The sequence below is a fragment of the Ictalurus punctatus genome, unplaced genomic scaffold (assembly GCF_001660625.3).
Source record: "Ictalurus punctatus breed USDA103 unplaced genomic scaffold, Coco_2.0 Super-Scaffold_100, whole genome shotgun sequence".
Lineage (NCBI taxonomy): Eukaryota > Metazoa > Chordata > Actinopteri > Siluriformes > Ictaluridae > Ictalurus > Ictalurus punctatus.
Genome location: NW_026521086.1, coordinates 3,480,994 through 3,490,567, shown reverse-complemented (window position 1 = coordinate 3,490,567; position 9,574 = coordinate 3,480,994). Strand labels below are relative to the sequence as shown.

General features: G+C 40.6%; 1 non-coding gene across 1 annotated transcript; it reads left to right on the top strand.

Annotated features, from left to right (window-relative positions):
• The first annotated feature begins 540 nt into the window (after positions 1-540).
• Positions 541-622, top strand: trnas-gcu (transfer RNA serine (anticodon GCU)). Its single transcript has one exon. It is a non-coding gene; the product is annotated as a tRNA-Ser (tRNA).
• Positions 623-9,574: the final 8,952 nt, after the last annotated feature.

Here is a 9,574-nt window from a genome sequence, read left to right as displayed (position 1 = left end):
TACAAAATTAATAACTAACCTTTTTCTAATGTTGATAGAAAGCCTTTTACATCATTTACACACACAGATATATATATATATATATATATATATATATATATATATATATATATATATATATATATATATATATATATATATATATATATATATATATATATCCTTTTCTCTCCATACCACGTTCTAATATTTAAACTAGACACACGAGGGCAGTCAAGCTCCATCTAGCACAAGACACAACGCCGCCTGGAACAGAAGGCAGATTTGGGCTACTGTACACAGACACAGCTCATCGGTGTTATTACTGTGCATTGTCTAGTTTTCACATAAGGACAATACACGGCTCTTCTGCACTGTTCATCATCATCTATAAAAAAAAAAAAAAAAAAAATATGTAATATACATAGCAGTATATTTATCATAATAAACGGCACAGCTCATACCTCAAGACTTGAATAAAATCTATTTGAGACGCAGTCATCTAGTCAGCGAACATTAAACACTCATTTGCATAGTTTTCGTTAAAAGCGGCAGGCTTTGGACGAGGTGGCCGAGAGGTTAAGGCGAGGGACTGCTAATCCGTTGTGCTCTGCACGCGTGGGTTCGAGTCCCATCCTCGTTGCAAACTTGTTACTTTGCCTCTTCTTTCCAGCAATATCTGGCTTTGTTGCAGTCTGTCTCACGCCTACAAATAGGAAGCTTTGTACAGGTCCCTGAGCTAGCACTAGATACGGTGGAGAAATGTGAAAAGCTAGCACTGTGGCTACGTGTTTCACAACCGTGAACTGTATTTCAATGCTTTTTGGCCACAGCTGCTGTAAGGCTCTTGCGTCTCTGGAGGTCCGTCAACGCAGAACGCATTCCGCAGACGACAGGGGCAAAGAACCTGCACCGAAACCTCTTTATTGCTCCACACACCGGGATGTAATTTCACATGCGTGAGCTATGTCAGCAAGAGGTTAAGGTGATGAACTGCCAATCCGCTGTGCACAGCCCATGTGGGTTTGGACCCTATTTTTCTTGTAAAGACCTTGCTTAAGCGCATTCTGTAAAGGAAGCGTGCATGGTGCAGACATTGTTGGCGTCTGCATGAGCATTTAGTCTGAAGGGGAAATTAGGGTCAGGTGTTTTCAATCAACGGGATGACAATCAGGTGTGAGTGAGCACCCTGTCTTATTTGAAGAACAGGGATCTATCAAAGTCTGATCTTCACAACACGTGTTTGTGGAAGTGTATCATGGTATGAAAAAAGGAAATTTGTGAGGATCTCAGAAAAAGAGTTGTTGATGCTCATCAGGCTGGAAAAGTTCAAAAAAAAAAAAAAAACTCTCTAAAGTGTTTGGACTCCACCAATCCACAGTCAGACAGATTGTGTTCAAATGAAGGAAATTCACGAGCATGGTTACCCTCCCTATGGAGTTCGTCTAGTTTGGGCAGAAATGATAAGGCTTGTAATGTTCTTTTGGTGAAGGCTTAACTTTCAAAACTCACTACTGCATTGGCCGGGAACTGAATCCGGGCCTCCCGCATGGCAGGCGAGAATTGTACCACTGAACCACCAATGCTTAGTTTAAATAACTAAAGATTTCGCAGAGTAAGCTGTTCAGGTAAGTATTGTGCTGTTCAGCAATTTGGTTTCAGATTTGAAAAGGAGAATCCCAAGTCTCTTCCTTATTTCAGCAACAGTCACACACTATATTTCCAGATACTGTATAATATTATAATATCTCCTCTCTGCTCAACACGCATGTAATACAGTCTACATACCGTAGAGCAGTGTTTTTCAACCACTGTGCCGTGGCACACTAGTGTGTCGTGAGAGATCGTCAGGCGTGCCGTGAGAAATTGTCCAATTTCACTTAGTCATGAATTCTTATTTATTAAAATTTATTCATTATTATCTGCAAATAATAAGCCATGGTTGAGTGTCTGTGCTGTAATATAGTGACTGGCAGAGTAATGTAATATTCGTCCGGGTGGCAGCAGGTAATTGCCTCCTACCTTCTTAGAGACAAGAGAATTAGTGACGCATGCGACAGGTCGTGGTGGCAGTGATGGAGAAGTTTTTAAAAAGGAAACATGCAAACTCCGAACTGGGCCCTGGACAAGACTGTGACCCAGGTGAAGGGCCTAGTATGAGTGGTGGTAAAAAGAAAGCAAAGACGGTGAGCTCGAGGCAATACAGCGAAAGTTATCTTTCGTTAGGATTTACTTTCACCAGTGATGAGATGACCCCGACTCCATTATGCTTGGTGTGTGGCGAGAAGCTGTCCAATAGCGCCATGGTGCCAAGCAAGCTTAAACGCTATCTCCAAGTGAAACACCCGTCGCTTCAAAACAAGCCGATGGACTATTTTGTTTGCCTGCGTGAAAACACCGAAACAGGCAACATTAATGAGAAAAACCAAAAAGGTAAATTAAAAAGCCCTCAAAGCTAGTTGCTGAACTTGTAGCTAAATGAAAAAAGTCCCACACTGGGGCAGAGACGTTAATACTACCTGCCTGCAAAGACACTGTCAACGAGATACTCGGCCCTGACGCGGTTAAAGACATATCTAAACTCCCGCTCTCAGATAACACAATCGCCAGACGTACTGATGATATGTCTACAGACATCGAAAGCCATGTTTTGGAAAAGATACGCATCAGTAGTAAATTTGCGTTGCAACCTGATGAGTCTAGAGATATTCTCAGCTCTTGGCCAATGTGCATTTTGTGGATGGAGATGCCATTAGAGAAAACTTCCTATTTTGTAAGGCACTGCCAGAAAAAACAACAGGAGAGGAATTTTTTTGGGTCAAATTGACCAGGGAGGACTTGCGTGGGAAAATTGCACAAGTGTTTGCACTGATGGAGCTGCAGCCATGGTCGGGCACACCTAAGGCTTCGTTAGCAGAGTGAAGGAAAGAAACCCAGATCTTATTGTTACACACTGTTTTCTGCACCGTGACACCTTCGTTGCAAAGACTTTACCAGCAGAACTAGTTCCTGTGGTGGATGATGTTGTGCACATAGGGAACTTTGTAAAGACACAACCTTTGAAAAGTTGTATATTTGCATCTTTGTGTGAGGAAATGTGAGCGGAGCATAAAGCCTTATTGCTCCATACGGAGGTCCGATGGTCGTAGCGTGACAAGTTGCTGGCCCATGTGTATGAGCTGCCGGAGGAACTTAAAGTGTTTCTGACAAATGAGAGGTCTGATTACTCAAATCTGTTTGCAAGTGATGAGTGGTGTGCAAAGCTGGCATACCTGGCAGATATATTTCATCATCTGAATGAACCGATCACACGGATGCAAGGCCGAAATGAGATAAAATAAATGGATTCCATTTAAAGGTGCACCTCTGGCAACAACATGTGCAAAGCGCCAACCTTGAGATGTTCCCACTCACAGAGGAACGGCAAGATCACCCTGCTGCACTGTGCAAGGTAATAGGTAAAGATCTGAAAACTCTTGAGGAGAAGTTGTCATTTTATTTCTCTTCAGCCTCCACTGAATGCCTTGACTGCTGTTGGAAAGGACATAACTTTACAGGAGCAGGAGGAACTAACTGAACTGAAACAAGATCGTGGTGTAAAGCTAAGATTTGCTGAACTTCCTTTGGACAGTTTTTGGTTGACTGCTGCCAAGGAATTCCCCATTCCGGCCAACAAAGTTTTGACATTGCTCCCATTTTCCACAACATATGTGTGTGAGCTGAGCTTTTCAAGCTTAACTGCTATAAAAACTAAAAACAGAGAGAGACTGAAAGCTGTTGAAGAGCTTTGTGTATGCCTTTCTTAAATTCCTGCCAGGATATCGGCTTTGTGTTCATCTAAACAGGCCCAGGTTTCACACTGAATGAGTATAAATAAATTGAGAAACTATATTGTAATTATATACACTGTATTAGGCTACAGAGTGCCATTCTGTAACATTTTTGGTTGGTGGTGTGCTGCAAGATTTTTCCAATGTAAAAAATGTGCCATGGCTCAAAAAAGATTGAAAAACACTGCGTTACACTACACAATTTAAGAAGCTACACTTACTTCTGCTTCCATTTGAACAATTTTCAGTTTTGGAGCAACAACAACAGCAACAACAGCAACAACAACAACAACAAAAAAGTGTTGGAACAAAATAAATCTTATTTTCCATTCCAGGTTGCAGGTATTCGTGGGTGCAATGCAACACCGTTCCACACACAAATAACTCTTTTGAATGGTTAAGTGACTAAAATCAGAAAGCGCTACCAGCATATCTGACAAAGATGACTCATGAACCAATTCTTTAATCACTAGCTGAAAACGACGTTTTGAATTTACACAAACGTCAAATAACAAATACAACATTCTACTTTCTCATGAATATGGTATAGTGCATTGCTTAATCAGCAGTTTTTCTTAGAAAGACAAGATATTTAAATTGAATGAATTTAATGAAACCACACATCAAGCTGTCTTTTCTAACAGAACATTAAATTTAGCATTAGCTCCCAGTTCCAGAAAGTTCTAGCCAGACATTTAGGGGGAAAGAATCAGAACAAAATGCAAAATAAAAAAAAGTAGTGAAAGATGAAAGTGAAGGAATAAATGAGGGGGTTGTGTCTTAGTTGTTGAGTAATTAAAACTAAAAAAAAAGCTGTGAGATTCAGCGTTTGTCACAACGATGCCAAACGCTCTGCGTCTCCCGACTATTTCTTTGGGATTGTTCCCAAACTGAGAAATCAAGGTTCTTCAGTCATGCTTCCCCCACAATCAAGCTTTGGAGTTGACTCCATATTCACAATGACTATAGAGTCGACTCCAAAGCTTGATTCCTTTGAATCGACTCTATTCCCATTACCTGGTATCTACGAATTGACACCAGGTATTAGGAATCGCCCTGTTAATCATGATAATGATCCTATGTACTTAATATTGTGGGTTGTTCCCCTAACCTTTAATTCGAGATTTGTGCTGAATCGATTCTTGGAACAGACTCACTCAGTGTTGCAATCGATTTCAGAATATTAGCAAGGGTTTGAATCATTATCATTTCCCTTGCTTCCATTTGTAGGAAGCTGCATTAATCACGATGAACCCAGGCTACGCAGGCAGGACTGAGCTCTGGGACAACCTGGAGGCCGCTTCAATCCAAGTTACTCAAGGATGACGCAGAACTTAAAATAAAATAAACTGATAAATAGTAAAGAACACCAAAGTTTACATTTGGAGTATCAAAGGTCATTATCACAGGATCACTGGAATCAGGCACTAGGAGGAAATTCCAGGACAAATTAGGAAATAGAATTAACTGACATTTGCAAATTCTTTGCAACTAAAAAGCTGTAATCATATACTATATAACTTTTTTTTAAAAACATTTAAAGTATATAACATTAGCACCTTGTAATGTTATACTAGATGAAAAGTAAAGAATCCTGGAACATCTGAACATCCATAATCTGAAAATCTTGAACCTAGTGTCAATCGAGTCAATCCAATCTTTCTTGTGTGCGTTTAACGGTATTCTGTCGGACCTCTTTCCTGGTGTGGGCGTCCCCGAGCACGACTACGGCGCGCTTCAGTCGAACATCGAGGCAGCTCTATGCACCCGCTCCCTGCAGCCCTTCTCCAGCATGACCGCCAAGGTGATCCAGCTGTACGAGACCATGCTGGTGCACCAGGGCGTCTTGCTGGTGGGCCCTACAAGAGGCGGTTAGACCACGGCGTACCGTGCCCTTGCTGACGCACTGCGCACCCTCCACGAGACAGAGGGCTGCGAGGTGAATCCCTTCTACAAGCCCATCGAGACCGACGTGCTCAACCCGCAGTCAGTGAGCATGGACGAGCTGTATGGTGAAGGCAACCCTCTCACACTGGAGCGGAGTGCCATCAAACGTCCCTCGGCAGTGACACCGCCAACACGCACAAGTGGGTGGTGAGTGACGTACCTGTGGACGTGCCTGTGGATTGAGAAAATTACCGCCGTGTTGGACAACAACAAGACACTCTGTCTGGATAACGGTGAAAGGATCAAGCTCACACCTTCTACACACATGTTATTCGAGGTGTTACCCATCAGACACAGATAGCACCGGTCCTAAAAACCATCACAAACAAGCACAAGCATGTCATTTCCAAGAAGATTTTTTTTACATTAAACATTTTCCTGATGGAAAGGTCACACACGAACGTATCTTTAAGACTTCACTCTTTCACACGCCTATAACGAGCGATAAACGCATTCGAAGCATGTTATAAAGCCTCCTTAATGCATTACGCATAGTATTTAAATAAATATTATTATAATAACATGCACTACACTACATTATGCATTATGAATTCTTAACGTATTGTTAACACGTCTTTACTGTGAGCGGGATGATGACCAGACGCAGGCAGGCTCCCAGGTACTCATATCCGTAGACATACTAATACAGAGTCATTCTGGCCACACACTTATCCAGATCCACGTCCCAGTATTAGCACAGCTGCTTCTGCCACTCAAAGTTACTGCTCGAGTCCACCTACGTGAACACATACACAAAGACGTGATGTATATACGATCTCATTGTATACGAATTGGGCATTCTCGCTGACGATATAGCGTGGATAGTTTATAATGAGTGTGTTCATACTGTATAAACCTTGGAACTGATTTGCATATGCACTGCTGTCAGAGCTGCAGTTATTTTTAAAAGATTTATTAACAGCTTCTGACCAATCAGATCTGACCACACCCATGATTCCCTTCACTCTGAAGAGAAGGTGTGTAGCCATCTGTACCCTTTCATTGATGAGCTCGGTGACGATGTCTCTGGCTGGCCATCTACAGTAATGAGAGCTGTGATGATGCTCTGATGTATTTTGGGTAAGTTACCCAAGAGTGGCCAACACATTCAGCCTCTGTATAAACACACACACACGCACAGAGTAATACCCGTACATTACCACATATTACACCATACACCATTATGTCATGTAATCAGAGAAGGAAATCTGAACTACAGTTCCCAGCAGCCACTGCATCACAATCACATGACCACCTGCACCTGGATCACATTCCTGGTAAGCACTTGTGTATTTAGCCACAGTTTTCACTGCACTCTTTGTCTCACGTTTGTCTTTCTTTACCTTTGTCCCTGGTGCTGTGTTTTTCTCTTTGGTTTATGTTTAGTCTTTGCCACAGTGATTTGCCCCAATGTCAGTGTCTTTTGTATTTTGTTTAGTTCTTTATTAAACTTGAAAAATCTGCACTTGTATCCATCTCAATCTCCATATCGTGACACAAAAATATAAATATAATATAATATTATATATAAATGTGTGTGGGGGTATATATTAATAGAGAGAAAGGCATTTCTTCTCAGGGGAGAGGGGAGTAATCAATAGGAAGAAGGATCTGAGAGGGAACATGGACAAAATTAATGGAACTTTTTCCTGGTTCGGCCCTAAATTTGGGCCAGATTAAATTTCATCTGTACAAGTTGGACAATAGGGGAACATAGATCCAGTACCCTTAAACCCAATTAGAACTTCTATTCCAACCATTAAAACCATTTTTTATCTTGAAATCTAGGGGCTTACCCAAACAATAAACTCTAATCACCTAATTTTTAACCAATAAAAACTCCTTTTTCCAATGTTGAAACTTAGGGGCCAACCCTAACCCTGAACTTAACCATCAGAAACAAATAATATGCTCTCTAAACTGATCCTCCAACCCCCAATAGTTAACCTCACCTAAAACGTCTTACATTTAGACAGATTTTCTTTTAAAGTCTTTAATTTATTTATTCATTTTCATATGGTTCATTTACATGTGATTCATTTACGTATGATTCATTTTCATGAGATTCATATTCAAGTGATATATTTTCATGTGATTCATTTTCATGAGATTCATGAAAATTCATTATTTTTAAAGTGGCAGAATTCATTTTTAACACAATATATAGATTAAAAAATATACATAATTTCTTTTCCATTTTTTTATACAACTGATATTTTCTCATAGAATGTTAAATACATATAGAGAAATATATACAGAATGAAGGACAAGGTTTTGTGCCTGTGCCACCTCCCACACCAAGTGGGAGGTGTTGGGTTGGGTTGGGTTGAGTGTTAGGTTGAGTCATCCCCTAACCTAACCCTGCCTGAGCCTTTTTATTAAAGGTGTTTAATTTAGTTTGATGTGGTTTAGTTTGTTAGAATGTGAATTTATCCGTTATATGTAGGCTAGCTAACTGCGTAGTTAACTAACGTTAGTCAGCTGAGAAGAAATATATCAGACTTTTTCCTCATCCCCTGCCTGTTCAAACCCTGCCTCCTCTACATCAGATACCGACGATGTTGAGACCAACTCGACCAGTGAAAGTTCCCAAGTGACATTTGAGTCATCCCAGCCCGTTTCAATCGGTGTGCAATCTTTTATAGATGATGACAGCCAAGCGCAGCGAGTTGAGTCTTCTCCCGTCCCTGCGGCTCTCATCCCGACAAGACAGTTTAAATCAGCTTGGCTACAAGAGTTCGCCTGGTTATGTTATGACAAAGGGAAAATGTACTGCACCTTTTGTGCTAAAGCAGGACAAGATATCGCTGGTAAAACAGAGTTCATTACCAGTTCGAGTCATTTTAAAAAAGAAACCGTAAAGAAGCATGCTGACAGTAAAAAACATGAGAACGCCAGGGATTGTGTCATTGCTAGGTCTGCCCCTCGTGCCACCCCAATCGTGAAAGCAGTGCAACGTGCTAGTGATAAAGTCGCTGAGAAAGAGATGAGGGAATTGAAAATAAAATTCAATGCAGCCTACATGACTCTGAGCCTGAATAAGCAGGAATTGAATAAAAAAGTGAAAAAAAGAAACAAATGACTGCACATTTAAGTATTTACGGTTATATGATTCAAGATGGGGGCAGCACTGCCACTGTTGGGCCTTGAGCAAGCCCCTTAACCCTCTCTACTCCAGGGGCGCTGTATCATGGCTGACCCTGTGCTCTGACCCCAACTTCCTAACAACCTGGGATATGCAAAGAAAATAATTTCACTGTGCTGTAATGTATATGTGATCAATAAAGACTCATTATTATTATTATATGACGTACTGAACATTGCACATATTGCACACTGTGTCTACTACTTTTATCTATTATCCACAGTCCAAAGGCCGTGGAGCTAGAAGGCTACGTGTGCGAATGACAAAAGATTTTAAAAATAAAATAAAAAATGTATCAATACATGAAATTAGATTACACAGTGTAGTTGAGGTTTACATGAATAAGCAGAAATGTAATCATGCTTATCTTTCCTATAGCACAAATGAAAAGCCCTCTCTAGATGAGCAGATTTGTCAAATGAAATTTTTTCCTTCTTATCCACTGCTACAGTAAACTAAAGAGTAGATATTCAAATGACACTGCTAAATATGACTAGCGTTAGCTACGTGTAGTAGCGCAAAATAGTCCATCAAATGTATTAGCAGGTGTAGCCTATACACTATTGGTCATATCACTATTGAGAACATGCCCCAAATTCATTGCTTTAGTAGAACTTAATTGTAAGTGAAATGATAAATTGTAATGTCCTTAGTATTTGTGCAGTCTACAGGT